The sequence below is a fragment of the Centruroides vittatus genome, unplaced genomic scaffold (assembly GCF_030686945.1).
Source record: "Centruroides vittatus isolate TY-2023 unplaced genomic scaffold, ASM3068694v2 contig_973, whole genome shotgun sequence".
Lineage (NCBI taxonomy): Eukaryota > Metazoa > Arthropoda > Arachnida > Scorpiones > Buthidae > Centruroides > Centruroides vittatus.
The window spans coordinates 379,771-397,453 of record NW_027122646.1 but is presented as its reverse complement, the minus strand read 5'-3'; the positions used below and the strand labels follow the sequence as shown (position 1 = coordinate 397,453).

Here is a 17,683-nt window from a genome sequence, read left to right as displayed (position 1 = left end):
TTGGTACTCCCCTGCCGAATTATGGCCCCTCGAAGTTGACTTCTGGATCGATTTTGGTCGAGAAAGTTTCTCATGAGCGCACTTGTATCGATGAACAATAGCTGATAACAATACCTTCGACACCGGTTATGACACAGGCAACAAGATGATGAAAAATTTCATATTACGACAAAAATATTTTATATCTAGTAATAAGTTATCGCTGAAAATACTTATATATATTTATACTATAATTTTTTGTAATTTATTAAAAGTAATTTTTGACAATTAGCAGTTAATTAAAACCTCGAGCGTTATCAATTCTTATACAAGCTTTAATTTATTTTTACCATTTGATATGACAATTATTATTTAAAAATATAAACAACTATTTATCATTCTTACTTATTATTTATTAAAATTTTCATCCATAAATTAGGAAATCATTTGGAATTACTTTTTCATTTCAATATCCATAAATTAATTTTTGAAGTAAATAACATTTTTTAAGCTTTTTAATTTCTAAAAATTAATTAAAAATAAAATAAAACCACAGTGTTTTTAAAGATATTTATTTGACATTTTTTTTCTGAATGATAAAATTGAAATGTTAAAAATTTTAATGAAACTAGTAATATCAATTTAATGGCTGTTATCTGCTAGTAGAAGAAACTAACAATAACGGAGTTTTGATACATTCAATGAAATAGTGTGGCGAAAAATGTGAAAACTGTTCAACAATATTCCGTTTCCTCCTATTGATTTATTGGACGACTGCCAGACATTCGAATCATTTTATGTGGACTGGACAGAGTGGACACTTGGAAGGACTTGATCACGTAATTTATCGATCAAAATCACCCAAGCATTCAGAATAATTCCTTTTATTATTATTATTATTACTAAAAAATTCAACTGTATTAATGTTTTCATACTTCGAAGAAATAGCAATAACGTTTTAACAACTCTATTTACATTGAATGATGTAAGCTGGGGAGTAATAATACCTTCCAAACGAGAAACAACAGATAACGACGAATTAGGATGAATTTATTGGATATAAATTGTTATCTAAGCTCTTCCATTGTAACATTATTGCTAGGATAAAATTAATTTTTTAACGTGTCATAAATAATTTTTAATTAAATTTAAAAAATTGATATTAATATGAAATAAAAAGTCATGAGAAAATACTCTTCGTTCCATCAAGTATAAAAAGCTTAAATGCAATTACATAGAAATTCTGTTTATTTAAATATAATTAAATAAAAGGATTGACCTATAAATGATTATTTTTGTTACATTAAATAGTTTAGCTTTATTTCTTCGCAATTCGAAATGTTTTTCATCAAACAAACTTATTTAAAAGTTATTATCAGTTATATAAAAATACGTGTGAGTATATATAATAATATATAACTATGGTCATTTATGGTTAATTAAAATGAAATACATATTTATTAATAGCTTAAAATCTTATGAAGTATGTATTTTAGAAAGTTCCTAAAACATTTTCCTTTTTAATTATCTTACATTAACATCTTCAAATAAAATAAAATACAATAGAAAAGCTCTGTTTTTCTTTATTTCACAATTCTTAACATTTTCTTGATCTTTAAAGCGTCTCCTATTCGGGAGAGATTTCAATCTGAGAATCAAAACAAAGTCATCTTTTGATACATCTGACAAATATGACGGTTGGAAACAATTGATATCCAATTCCCGTTCAATTCATTCAATCCAAAATCAAATAGATACCAAGAAATTTTTGAAGACGATCAAAAGAGATTACTCGACATGCTTCAGGTCACGATAGAATTGCTGAAGGGAGTCTATAAAATCAGAAAATATATTTCAAAAGGTGACATAAGAAAATATCTGGTATGTATTCTTTCAGAGTAAATATTGCAATATTTTTTTTCGAAAATAATATATTTATTTTTTGTGTTAAAGAAAGGCTCTTAAGACTTGTTTAACTCAGCACTCAATTTTAAATCATACGTTAAAAGTACTTTTAATTTTAAAAATCTACGGATTATTATTAAGAAATTATCGGAATATCATTCGATGCTAAAGTTATTAAAATACAATCATCTTTAGAAAAGAAAAACCATTACCGATTAAATATCTTAACATTTTAAAACGACCAAAATCATTAATCATTTATCTACTTCTATTACTTTTTTTTAAATTTAATAAATTTATTATATATTTTATTATTCGAAACTTTTTTCTTCTAGATTTTTTTTTAAACTGTAAATTCTGAATGTTTGTGAACATTCAACGTTCTTTTTTTTAATAATAAATTTAAGCCATCAAAAAACTGATGTCTTATCGACAATATTTTAATTCTGAACAGTAAGAAACTATTTAACATAAAACACAAGAAGAAATTTTATAGCTATTCGCGTAAAATTCAGAAAAGGAAAGTGATTAAAGTTGTGTAAAATACCAACCACGACATTGTTGCGGGTCACAAATATCCCACTAGAGAAAACCACATTAAACAGGTAGTTACGACCTCCTCGCTAAAGTAAACGACATTGCTCGTAGCGTTCCCGAGAGGGGCTCGAAGTACATTAAATGGCTGAAGAATTTGTCTCTAGAGATAGGCTTCGATCTGTCCAATTGTTTACAACAAATAGATTAACTCTACATCAGTTAGATTATATTCCCATCCAAAATCTTTTCTAATATTAAAAGCGATAATTAAGCTCTATCGTGTAGCTTCTTCACCTCATAACTTCTCAAACGAAAGTGATGATGATGATTAGCCATAGCTAAAAGTTCTGATTGAACACTAATGTTATGCAAAATGTATTCGTTACAGAGAGTAATAAGTATGACGAATTGCAATTTCACTCTTCGCTAAATACCAAAAATGATAATTCTTAGAATTTCAGAGACTATTTTCTTCTTTTGAAGTTTTAAAATATTCATATGTGGCTATTAAAAAGTTGATCTCTTAACTTTCTAAAATGAGGATACTAAACAAACGTTCAAAATTGCATGCTAACAAAGTTAAAATTGTTAAGTATAACACTGCAAGTACCTACTAAAATTTGCATGTGCACCATGCGTAAAAACTTATGGATAATAAAACGAAAGTAGCTTAACAAAAGTTGCAAATGCCAAAGAATATTTATAACTTCGTAAGAATCTTATATACCTTGATACTTCACCAAAATTTATTCTAGTGTATTTGTATGAGTCGAATGAAGTCTTCGAGAATGAAAACGATATAAAATAACTTACTAAAATTTGCATCATAAAGGTTAAATATGCTTAACAAACTTCTGTATTTTCAAAATAATACTCTACAACTTTCTTCTTGTAAGTCCATGTCATATCCTGTGGAGTAAAATTAAATTTCTTAGAAGACGGCATAAAAAATGTTATGAAGAAAAATATTAAATCTACTTTAAGAGTCTAATTAAAATATGCAGAAAACTGTAAAATATAAGAACTTTAAAATCAGTTTTTTATTTAATTTTTTTTAAATAAAAGGAATAAAATAATATTGAAAAAAATTATACAAAATAAATATAAATAAAAATTTTAATTAAAATTTTCATGAAATAATAAAGCTCATTTAATAATACCTGAACATTTTAAAAGTCTAATTATTTAAATAATAAATCTGGCTAAAAGATTTATATTAAAAGTAAAACCAAACCAACTAAATTTACCGTCTTATTAAATCTATATTAATTTAAATTTTTTAATTCAAAACTATATATAATTATAAAAAAACTACTTCCACTACTAAAATTCCGTTCTAAAAATGTTTCTTAATAAATTACTTTCTTTGAAACTAACTACCCACCCCCTTAAAGCTATCAAATTGCTGTTGGCTTATGTAAGAGTACTGTTTAAGTGGATTTACAAAATGAAAACAACTCGGCATTAATCAGGATTTTGAAGAACTCCACGGAGGTTATGAATACAAAAATAGCGTTTTTATTTTACTTTGAAAAATCAAATAAGATTTTCTTAATTAGCGAAAGACTATTTGCATCACTAACGACTACTCGGGGTTTATCTCAGATAACTAGAACAATATTTTCATACCATTAAATCCGATGCTTCGCTTTTATGGTTTTACCTTTTACTAGTGTGACAGAGCAAAGAAAGTTATTGCTGCATGTGTATGCATGTTAATTAACTGGCAAGTAGGTTAAGCTCTAATGCTTCAGTTCAAGCTAGATTCAGTCTATTCTGCCTCCAGTGAATAATGTCCCATCTTGTAAGTACTCATATCTGACAGAGTTATTGCAGTCAACTAAATGACTTTTTTTTTAATAACTTGCGTTTAGAAACATTAAATCAATGAGCTTGCTTTTAATATCTAAATTTTTATAAAATCTTTTAATATCATAAATGCATTGTAAGGATAAATATGTTAAATTGTCTTTAATATCAGAAAATTGTTTGGCTTAATGCATTTTTTTATAAATTAAAAATAAATTGAATAGTTTCGTATCTTTATTTAATGTGAAAATTATATTTGTAAACAGACATTTATATAAATTAATCATTATTACTATTTTATTAATATTACAAAAACAAATTTTCTTTTATTTAATATATTAACATTTGTATCTTTAATAATCTTCAATGAACTAACAACTTGAAATTTTTATTTTAATAATAAATAGTTTTTCTGATAAATTCTTATATTACTGTAAAGACTTCGATACGTTTTAGGAAGGTTTTCTTCTAGCAATTTAAACTATACTATTTTATTATATATATTTGCCCTATAAAAATGTATACTAAACATATGTATACGTACCTGAGTATACAGGTCATATGTGTGTATACTCAGGTGCAGTACGTACTCGCACGTGTAAAGATACAACACTACACTTGCAACCAAAATCATGACCCAGTACAAATCTTAACCAAAGGATTGTATTTCATTTTATAAAGCGGAGGTATTATTCTCTCTATATGCAAAATTTCATTGGCAAAGGTCCATTCTTGTAGGAGTTAGAAATAATCAAAATCATGAAATATGCATCAGTAAATATTTATGTTAGTGGTTTACTAGCAATATCTGAAGAACGTTATTACAAATAAATATAATTTATTGTACAAAATTATTACAATAGTGCCTCGAACCAAAAAAATGAATGAAACAGAATACCACGAGCATCTAATGAACACATAATTGGAGCAGTTATTACAAGTCATTTGCTCGCTCACAGGGTTGAGTTTCTACTATTTCCTATATAAATGGGCTATGAAATATTGCATGTAGAGAGAACAATACGTTTTCTTTATAAAAATAAATTACAATCAGTAAATTAGAATCTGCACTGTGATTTTTGTTCTTAGACGTAACATTGAATTCGAAATTTTTATAAGAATTTATATTTTTGCTTAAATTAGAAAGAAATTATTTAAAAAATCTTTTTACGTAAGTTATTTTTTATACATAAACTTTGTGTGTGAATATAAGAATGTATTATTTAATCCTTTCGGCATATTTTAAGTTTAATTTAGTGTTTCACATAAAAAGTTAGAAATTAAAATTTGAATAAAATTAAAAAATACAATAAACAAACCGCTTTAAAATAGTCATAAAAGAGTTTTGCTTATAGACTACCGAATATAAAACCTCAATCATTAATCTCATCTTGTGACATAATTACGTAAACATAAATTAACAACTTTCCTTCTATACAATAGTAATCACCGGTTTATCATCATCTAAATTTAATCCAATATCAACAAAATGACGCACATCAGAAAGGTTTATGATTTTATTAAACAGTTTAAACATATTTTAATTAAATAGATAAGCTTATTATTATTTACGAATGTTATTAAAACTAGTGGGTAGGCACTTTCCTAGCTAAACGGTTGTACGTATCAGATACATATCTCCCGACGTAATTTACGAACCTGCAAGTTTCTCATTGACAAGATGGCGGAGCGGAAATGAGGCGGTGTAGCACAACTTCCTGTAGATAACGAAGATCTGGCGAGACCTCTGGCGGAACATTTCCACTGTTTGAGTCCGTAATGGATGAGAAAATAAATTAACTCAGATAGGCTTGTATGATGGATAGTGGCTTTGGTATAACTTTTAGTTATGCAGTTTTGCCATCCATTATTGCGCGAGGCATAAAAGTACTAGAGTAAAACTGAAAGTTTTATCTGCGTTTTATAAGGAATTGTGTTTAATTTGTTATACTTGATGTAACGCTTTCTTATTCTTCTCCTTCTTACATTCTCATCCTTAGTTGGGCTTTCATTAAACATATGTTTTTCTTTCACTTTAATGTACTGTTTCTTCTTTATTTTATTCTAAACTTTGTTTGTCATTATTTATATGAATCTGAATTCATTACATAAAACTATCGCTGAAATAAAACAAACGAACATACAGTTGTTCGCTTGTGGACGATTTCATTTGTAATGCAGAAATGTAGATTGATCTGATAATTTTTAGCTCAATATTACATGTTTATTATTTACATTTTAGTTAATGTTAAGAGCTTTTATAATATATATGTATATATTATAAACTTTAATGCAATTTAATACAGAGTTTATAAAGCTTTATAATACGATTGGATAATATATAAACAAACATTTCAAAGTTGTTTTTTGTGAAATATAGTTTATGCTATTAAAAATAATATAATTATCTGTCTTAATATTATTCAGGTTTTAGAGATTTAAGAATAGGTTAAGAAAAAAAGTTGCAAAATGTTCCGATTTTTAAAAAATTAAGGATTTCTTCAGGGGGGAAAAAATATATTTTTCTCACTTTATTTTCTTTTAATAAATTTAAGAGAAAACGAATTATTGTTTTTATCATATAAAACTTTTTTTGAGGCTGTGATAAGTTAAATCTATTCAGCAATTTAAAAGTTTTGTTATTGTAAACAACCTATAAAAAGGTTGCTTATATGTAGATATAACATTGAAAAAATCTTAATTAACATCCATCTAGAGATAATGTTTTCTATAAAAAAATAAAATCTAGTTTAAGAAAATATTTCAAATAGAAAATCTGCAACATATTACGTTTTTAAGAAATTCTTCTATACATTCTACACTTTTTTATGTGTAATTACAAATAAACACAACATAAATCTTAATTAAAAATTTTAAAACGTTTTTATTATTGCAAATAACGTTAATGGAAGATATAGAAGGTGATTTGTATATCAGAAAAATAGACTTTATTCTGCAATATTTTACCTCAACTTGTAATCGTTGCTATCAAAGGTGAAAACATGATTGAGGATAGGGCGGATTGTAGTGACATATTAGAGATTACACGTTGATATTGTCTGGGAGGAGCGAGATGACATGTTAAGTTCGATTTATAGATTTAAAGATTTATAGTTCAATTTATAGTAGTCACTGGTTTCAAAAAGATTTCTAGAGTTATAAAAGCAATCCACGGATGATATTTGATGAATGTTCAACTCAACATTAGTAAATTTATTAAGATACAGTTTTATATTATAGTTCTACGCTATATTTTATCGTCCTACTCCTGAGTTATCCTGTATTTAAATAAAGTATAAACGTTGCTTACAGTAAAAGATTTTATTGCATTTTTTATTCATTGAGTAAAACGTAATATGGAATAGCAATTTTAATATTTTAACTAAATTATATTAAAGTTATATACATGTAAAATTTAATTTTAAAACATTTTCTGTAGATGAAATTTTTTAATATGTTATTAAATATTACTTTATTTAATTATTTTAATTTCATAATGGAAAGTATCAAAATAAAAATACATAATTTTTCGTTTATGTATAATTTTAAAAAAATAAATAAATTGTCTGATATAACACTAAGTTCAAAATGTTCATAAATCATTAATATTTTTTCTCGTACAACATTTTTTCATAAGAAAAGAATCTCATTAAAATAAGTTTACATAATTGAAATTTAATTAATTGTCAAGACAGCGTACACAATCAAGAAAATTTAACATTTTTATTCATTAAAATGTTTTAGAAATGATCTGTTTGATAATTTAGAACAAAGTGTAGAACATTACCTTTTCTTTTTTTTTGGAAAAACTCAATGGATATCAAGTAAAATATATGGTTTCTTTCAACAGAGACTACTCTTGTTCTTGTTGGAAATTGTATTCATGCCAGTGTTAAATTTTATAGACCATTTATAATTCTACAGCTGTAGATAGAAAAGAGTTTTACTTTATAGCAAGAAAAGAAGAATGAATTCAGTAGGGAATTATCATTTTCACTAAATCTTTATCTCATTGATTGCTAGGATTTGCGAGAAAATTTTAAATCTCCATAAGCATTTGTCAAAAAGAAGCCATTAAAAAAAAATTCTTCATTCTTAAAATGATATTTAATAATTGTCTTAATTATCATTAAACTATAACCTTTCATATTTTACAATTTAATTATTCAATTAAACACATTAAACGTAAATGATCAGAATTCTTGATTTTGTATTATAATTATTCAAAATTTACAAAACGCTCATCAGTGGCCGAGTGGATGAAACTACTGAAGGGTGATGGGCTCACGCCTGACCAATGGACTGGCCACGTGGAGTTTCTTCTTTACGTGTATAACATCTAAGTAGACACCAGTTTTTCATAGAAAGTCTTCCTGGAAGAATCCCTCTTGGCAGGTCGCCATTGTGTTGCATTGCCTTATCCTATCAATTCAATTCAATCCAAAATTTACAAAAAGCTAATTCAATTGTCTTTGCTATCGTATCTTCTTTTATACATAATTAGACGATCAATCGTGAAATAATATTTTAATACTTAGATACTTATAAATATTAAAAGTATGACATTTAACGAAGTTATTATTTCACAATTTAGTAATCATTTCTAATCTCCTAGATTTATTGTTAGCAAAATCAGAAGAACAAAAGCAGAAAACAATAATAAATTTGTTACTGTATTAATTATATATTTTAATTTAAAGTTGAGATGCTGTTTAAATATAGGCTATGTAAATAGTAAAATAAAAATTTAATAATTTTATAAATATTATATAACTTGTAGTTATTCTCGATAAACTCTAATCTCATAACTTATTAATTATTTACACGCTTATTTGTTTTTATTTATTTATGTATAATTAATTATTAAATTTAATGTTGCTTAATAACTCAATAAATGGTCTCTGTAATCAGAAAACAGGTTTATTTGAAGATCAACGGGATTACTCAAGATAGATACAGTACATAAAAAACATAGTACATACAAATCTATACAACTCGATCTACCCGAAATTTACAGATGCTATTCTAAATGTGACAAAAGGGACAAGAGAGTGGGTCCAAGACGTAACACATATATATATATGAACAAAGGAGTTTCATAGCTTCTCCTGGCGACGACAAGATTTGAATCTCAACATTAATATTGCATAATAAATGAATTAATTTTCTAATAAAATTGATTAGAATTAACATTAATAATATATATATATATATTTTTAAGATCTAAATCTATGACCAGAATAGGAAGTGAGTGTGTCACCATAAGGGATTCGAATCTGTTTCAAACTATCTGAACTTTTGTAGGCAGTTTATTTATCATTATTCTTCTACTTAATCACTTGCAAAACTCATACGATTAGACTTAAAAACTGATAAATTTATTCGAATTATATTTCTTCAAATTTTGCAAATTTTTTTCTCCCTGTTATAACTAAACCTGATGAAGATCCGCAAACGACCAAAAATGTTACTTTATATTAAAAAAATTACCTGATTGATTAATGTAAAAATGTGGGTATTGTCATCATTTATTACAGCCTCATTAATATAATAATACACTATTAATGTGTCATTTAAAAAATTGCAAAAACAGGAAAAGGTTTATTCTTATTTGTTTTTTAAAATATTTTTTAAATACGAGTATAAAAGAATGAATAAAAAATATGTAAGGTTTACTATTCTCTAAATTATTAAATGTGAAATTCAAGAGTTTATACTGTATTATTAAATGATTAAATCACTTAATACTTTATCATTTACATTAAATTTATAGTCATGTCACTTCACTGAAGAAACAGATTTGTTTTTTCTTTATAAATTCCAAATAACTCAAATAAAAATATTAAAAATAATAAACTTGTTTGCATAAAATCTTATCAACAGAATATCTTTTATTTCTTATTTATTAATTTGAGACTTATTCACAGTTTAAAAACAGTGCTTTTAGTTTTTCTGTTATGACTTTGAATATCTTTAAAATCATTTTTTTTTTGTTTAAATTCTTAAAGTATTAATTATTGTATTTAAAAAAAATAGCAACTGTTTTCATTTCTTAAAATTCAATAAAATAAAAATGAAAAAAAAAATTAAAAAAATGGGACAAATCTTTAAAAGATAAGAACAACATTCTAAGCGGAAACATTTAAAAAAAATATCGTTTTATTTTTTCGAAATTCTTTGCATAATGAGTTTTCAGAGTTGGATTTAATGCTTATGTAATAGCTCATACATTTTAAATTGTATTTGCTTAATTATAAATATTTTTTTCTAAAAAATGAAATTATTCTAGAATTATAAACAAAAAGAAATTACGTGTTTCTAGAATATTAATAAATATTGTAAGTAAAATAAGTATTTTGTATTTTTCAAAATTGACCGAGTAAAATGTCGCTAGTTTTTAGAGGTTTTTTTTTGTCAATAAATATAGGAATTAAATGATTTTTAAAGGAAATAAATTACAAAGGTTTAGCATTGGTTTTTTTTAAGTTTTTAAGATAATTGTTGTTTTGTAAGAAAATTCAATGATTTCAATTTACAAGGCAATTTACTAAAAATGCTTGAAATTAAACAGCGTTACAAAAACACTATTCCAATAGTTGAATAGTTGCAAAAGAAAACGTAATTTCCGATAGTGTGCATACTTTTTATGTAGTCTTGTTATGCTTATATTGAATTACTTGTATCTCCTGGGTAATGTAATGAATGGATTCGGAACATGTCCTTCAAGTGATTAGTTCCAACAAGAAATTCTATTGATCTTGTTAATCTGAGGGACACTTAACTAGTCCATTGCAGACATTGGATACTTCTTTTCGATTTTCTTTTCTTCGCTAATGTAGGATATCTACACGATTAGTTATGCAATGGAAAAACATCTAAAAAAAAATCAATTTTTGTATGTAAAAAATGTAATTTTTTGCAATACATTTATTACAAATTTTTTTTAAATATTATAATATAATACATTAATAATTAGATAATTATAATGCAAACATTTACATAAATTATTTTTATTTTTTCTGAAAAAATAATTGATTATCAATTTAGAAATTTTATTGAAATTAAGATTAAAAATACAATAAAATATATACAAAAATAAGTTAGTTAGCAATATTTTGTAGCTGTAAATTAATGTAAATTTAGCAGTTGTAGTAATATATTTAAGATATTTTATTAAATATATTTTTAAAGTTTTTATAACAAAAATTCAAAAATAATTATGTAGCCTAAATTATTTTGATGGAGAGAAGAATATTTTTAATTATAGGTAATAAATATAGTAATAAATATTTTGTTTAAATTCTCACTTTCTTACTTTATCACAATTATCTGTAATTAATTGTTTAATATGTAATCAGTATTTAAATTTTATTTGCGTATAAATAATTAAAGAAGAAAATATTTAAAAGTATTTTTGCATTATTATAAATAAATAAGTTTTATCTGTTTACTTAAAGAAGATTACTTATAATTATAAAAAAAGGGTCTCTAAGAGTTTCCTCTGGAAAAAAAAACTTAGTTGCACCAGACATAATAGCAACTATTCTGTTTTATTAGAATCAAGATTTTTTGCTCCATATATTTTTTATGGGCTAATTTATAAAATAAGTACTCTTTTGACCTATTTTTTTGTTATAATAAATATATAAGAGCATCAGAAAACACCCTCTTGACCTAATTTTAAGAATGCAGAAATTTAACAAGGAAAAAAAAAACGGTTTTTAATAAATAAGAAAAATGACTAAATTAAGTAATTCTGTAAATATTCGTGAATAACACGCTAAATCATTTTCTTAATATAAATTACTACACAGCCATTATCACAAAATACTGACAGAATTTAATTGATTAATATTATTAATTATCTTTCTTAAACTAACACGTAGCTTATTAATTTTTTTAGAATTATTACCAGAACTTTCTTAACAGGAAATTATTCAATTAACAAACAAGTTTATTATAAAGCGATCGTGACTTAGAGTATGTATTCGTAAATTTAATTACAAAATTCTTGCAATTTTGAACATTTTTAAATAAAAATAATTAGTTTACTATAATAATTGCATTTATTTTTATTTGACTATTTAAACGTGTTAATTAATCTAGTGAAAGACGTAATTTATTGAAGGTAAAAGTTTTATATTTATAAAGTATAAGTTATAGTTTTAACTTGAAGAATTAGTTGAATTTAATGTTTTAGAAGTTGTTTCTTATTTTAAGATTTTCTTGAAAATTATTTAAACCCACAACATTCTTTTCTGTGTAATTCATTTAATAATATGGAGCAATCTATGTTTTATTTTACTAAATTTTTGTTAGAAAATTATTGGAAAATACACATTGTAAATTTTTCACGCAATATTTTCATGTGTCCTCGCCTAATTCCTCGCCAATTTTGATATTTCATATATTTCTCTTAATAAAAACATCAATCAAAAACATTAAGTTTTTTTTCTCTTATTGAAAAATAGAACTATTTTCGAACAAAAAATTCTATTATAAACATGAAACCCAAATATAATATGGAAATTTTTCAGTATCCTTGAAATATAGACTGTTAGATTGTAAATATATCTCAAAATATATTGCTTCTCGAAAACTTTTTATAAATTTCCTTGAAAACATTCTCACATTCGATTTATTAAACCAAACATTTATATATTTTATATAGTCAAATATGTATATTTTTTAGTTATATAGTCAGATATGCAGTATATGTTATATATAAACTTTACTGTATATATAAGATATTTTAGTGTATATATATATATATGGGAATTTTTAAAATTTATTACTAGCACTTTGTTTCGCTCAATAAAATCAGAATTTTGACTCAAAATTTCCTGTAATAATTTTTACTATAATGTTCCTGTTCTTAACATTTTTCAAACTCTACGACTTAATATCTAATATTTATTAAAATATAAATATTATTGAGCTCTCAATTTACACTTTATGTTCTGCTTATTTTTAATCTTCATAGAATCATGAAATAATTTTTATAAATGTATTGATTATAAGCTTTAATTTAAATAAATTAAAATTAAAGTAACTTTAATAACTTTAATTGGTGTTTTCTCAAGATATTTACGTAATATTTTTATTGCTGATTATTTCTCTGTATAAGAAATGTACAAACTATTTAATTTTAAAAACTTTTCATTCCATTCAAATTTATTATTAAACGTTGAAAATGAATTTAAAAATGTATTAATGTAAAAGTTTTTATATTTTAAAATATTTTTCATAAATATCTTCTTACATTCACTGAAATAACTTCATGTCAACATCTCTAAACTGGAAATTCCTTTTAAAATATTGCATTTTCTTCTGCTCAGTATCACTATATTATGAGTTTCTCATAGAATATGTATTTATTAAAACTATAGTAAATTATATCAACAGTAAAAACTGTTAAATTTATTCTGTATAAGCATAAATAACCGAAAAAGATTAAATTGAAATATATCTAGCAACGTTCAATAATGTTTCTCCGATATAATATTTTATTAAACGAATATAACATGCAATGATCTAATGAACATTAGTGAGTTAAACTTATTTTTTTTTAAACTTTTATGTTATTATTGAAAGTAAAAAATATCAACACTGATATTTTTGCGTAAAACTGCCTATTCATACAAACTTTACTATCTCACAACATTACTAATGGTGTAAGAATTTGTTTTTTTCCCTTTTTTCCACTATCAAAAATACTAATAGAATTTTAATTGCAGCATCAACGAAGGCAAAGAAATAAGAAATATAAGAAAGCATCTTATTCCACATATTCAGAAAACCATTAAGTTCAATAGTCTCGTCCGATCTTTTTAAATTTTCTAAAAATTTGTTAATTTTGACAATACTAAACATCGCGATCAAATTTTTTAAAAGTAAGTTAAATATTTTAAACAGTAAAAAAAAACATAAACAAATGATAAGTGAGGAAAATACAAGTAAAAGTATTGCGAAGGATTTTTCTTTAAAAAAAAAAGAAGAATTACTAATGGCTAAATTGGAACTTTGCCAGTACTTATGGTGCTTTATTTATTTGTTTATTTCTCAAATTGATTCTTTTAACTGTTGTTATTAATATTACGCTTATTTGTTTGACAAAGACTTATTTCCTTTCGTTAAATCTGTGTTTTTAGTTAACGAATTCCTTCTAGTGTATTGGAATTCTATGACACTACTTAGGAATAACTTTCTTTACCTACGTGGAATCATGTGATTCACTGGTTTAGAAACTGAGTTAAACTAACACAAATTAATCATTTATTGTTTACTGACATGTTTAACTTTATTAAATAGTTTTAAAGTAATTCAATCAGTAATAAATAAAATTAATGTATATATATTTCTTACTACTTTATATATATTCATGTTAATGATGCCAATGTCATTAATTTGTATTTGTATATATGTTCTACCAGTTTTAGTATTGTTATATATGAATAAGTGATTAATTAAATATATACTATAATATAAAAATATTGCAGAAACGACGAACAACAAAAAAAGAATGTTCATTATCATCACACGATGACACCTATTAATTTTTAGAATGATTCAATGCCGGAAACGGAAGTTATTGATATTTTTTACTGTCAGTGACGTCATATGCTCTGCTTCTCGTCTCATTACATTTAGGATATTATCAAGAAAGCAATGTGATGGCCACTTCATATTTTCAATAGATGTAAATAAACTATTATATTGAAATATGTAATATTATAAAAGTATTCGTATTAAATCCATGTTTATAATAATAAAATTTATTAAATAGCATTTTTGCTGTTCGTTAAATCTGTTTTAATTTGAAATTAGTTTTGTTAGCGCAAAAGATCAGTTCATTACATGCTATTCGGTTGGTCTCAACTTTCTATTACGGGCAAGTTCAATCCAAAACGGGTCCAAATAGGGCCTCTTTATGCTTTTCAAATGGAAAGTCTAAACGGGCTACACAACAGGAAAAATGAGAATTCACCTTGAAAAAAATCGATTCCGGCCTCTTAGTGGAAGTACGTATTTCAATGCCGAATAGTCCATACAACGAGACTTCAATAGTTCGGAAAAAAATCAAATCAAACGATATAAACGGAAACCCGGGTCGACTCATTCATTATTTCACATGATCTTAGTCTACAAATATTAACGTTGTTATGATTTAAAAGCTGCTATTAACTCGACTATTTCACGAATGGATAATAAAAATAAAATGTGAAATCGTATAATGATTTTATATATAATTATAAATTTATTACATAAAATTTTATACAGTTTATCTTTGGACTTTGTACAGCCGATGGTACAGTACAGTAGACCCCTATAACACGCTAGATAAGTTCCGTGTTATATAAATCCGTGTTGTATGAATCCGTGTTATATGAATTCGAACACGGAACTTATCTAGCGTGTTATAGGGGGTCTACTGTACATACATCGAATAATCAGTAGAGCCATGACATCCAGAGACTATAACTTTAAAACATTATTTAAAACATAAGTGTTTTGTTCAAAATATTTGACTTTAAAATATTTGAAAGTGTATAAATATAAATCTATAAAATTTACCAATTATTTATGCAAACTTGACGATAATCGGTGATACTAAGGAACTATTACATAACACCATTATAACTCATTAATGATTATTAAAGTTGATATATTTAGGCATAAAAGTCATATAACTTATGATTCTTATAACTGTATAATAATCATTAACGAGTTATTTAATACTAATTAAATTTATTGTTATATTTAAATTTAGTATGTCGTATTCAACATTCATTGCATAGATTTGTTATTTATCTAAAAATTTTTCTAACTTTTATTCTCTTTGTTTCAAGTTGGTTAATGTATTTTACGCCGATGTAATTATGGCAGATCAATTTTTATTCTCATCAAGAATAATTAGAAAATTATACTAAATTTTAGGTATTTAATGAAATATATAAGTAGTCTCTTTTCAGTAATTAGTTAATTATTTAAAATTTGATTAAAATATTATTTAATAAAACTTTATGAAATTAAGAAGATGCTACTTTTCATTAGTTTCATCAAACAAATCGATATTAACGTGTGTTTTGCATTATTTGTAAATTACTCTAGAAATGATGTTCTTTTAACACCTTTCGTTGATTATTTAATTATTCATTTAACGAAATAAATTGAAACTTCTGAATTACTTAATTCTAATTTACAATTTATTTTCACAACATTTCTGTTAGATATTTATAATTAATCTATTATCATCATTAATTTCTTTGTATTAATTTCACATATCTGTAACTTTAGTTTTTCCAAAGAGAAAATTTGAAAATTTTACAAACGTATTATATCAATAATTAACAACATTTTATTATAAAATTCTATTTTTTCTAAAGAATATTACAAACATATTTTAACGTTTATATGATAGTGATTGTTAACCTGAGATGCGAGACTGCATTATTAATTAAATACATATTTTTAAACCATCTGTAAAAGCATTAAAGTTATAGAATTTGTAATAAAACACTTGAAAAAAATCATTTGTTATTTTATTACATCATTAAAACCCACTATTAATTTTACATCTATTGAGATTCGTGTCAATACAGTTTTGGGAAGAACCTTTCTTGCTCGATTAAGTTGTACCTAAAGTTAAGCTAAAATTGGGTACATGTTAGAAAATAGAATGACCTTATCTCGTTAAATAAGAAAACTCAACGAATTTTTCATGGGTGTGCAAGAGAACGTTTTAAAAATTCAAAAGAGGTGCAAGCAGCGGAAAAGGTTAAGAATTACTGCTCCAGACGAAAGTTTATTAAAGGTTAGCGAAGGTTTATTTATAATATAATATTTATATTTATAGTGGAACGTCAATTATCCGAAAATTTGATTAACCGTAATCGATTTCAGATTGTAGTAATTTCAGAAATTATGAAAATTTTACGTAATAACGATTATCAGCGATCTTTTGTAGTCCGCTATTGAGTTATTTCGTTATCAACACTAACGCAAAACGAAGCAAAATAAGGAATTTCTTTAAAAAAATTTTGTAATAATTATTTTACGTAAATGCTGCACTGTATTTAATATTAATCTTACTATTATACATTTTTTATTAGGCTGCAATTTGAAAAATTGTAGACCTATAAATTCCCACTGTCTGTCTGTCTGTCCTTCCTTAATCTCGAGAACGATGTAAAGACAAGACCAGGTACGACAAGGGATAGGGACAGTAGGCTCTGATTAACTACACAAGAACTTCCAGTCTAGATCGGAAGTCGCGTGATTTCAATTCAAATATTTTTCCTGAATGAATTTACATAGATGACCGGCATGACTCTGTTGTTGTCAGGAAAAGTATGAAGTACTGGGGAAAGACATTAGTAATTTGAGATCGCGAGCATATATTTTAAATTAAATGAATATTTCTAATTGTGGCCTGGCATTGTGACGACGTTAC

At 24.9% G+C, this 17,683-nt stretch overlaps 1 protein-coding gene across 2 annotated transcripts in view; it reads right to left on the bottom strand.

The window, feature by feature from the left end:
* LOC136985613 (neuroligin-4, X-linked-like) overlaps positions 1 to 4,198 on the bottom strand; it is a 173,737-nt gene extending 169,539 nt beyond the window's left edge. Inside the window, exon 1 of one of the 2 annotated variants that reach the window (XM_067282929.1) lies at positions 4,051 to 4,198. The gene's annotated coding sequence lies outside the window, so the exon portion shown is untranslated. The remainder of the gene's footprint in view (positions 1 to 4,050) is intronic. The other variant, XM_067282930.1, reaches the window with a different exon arrangement.
* Between the last annotated feature and the right edge of the window lie 13,485 nt (positions 4,199 to 17,683).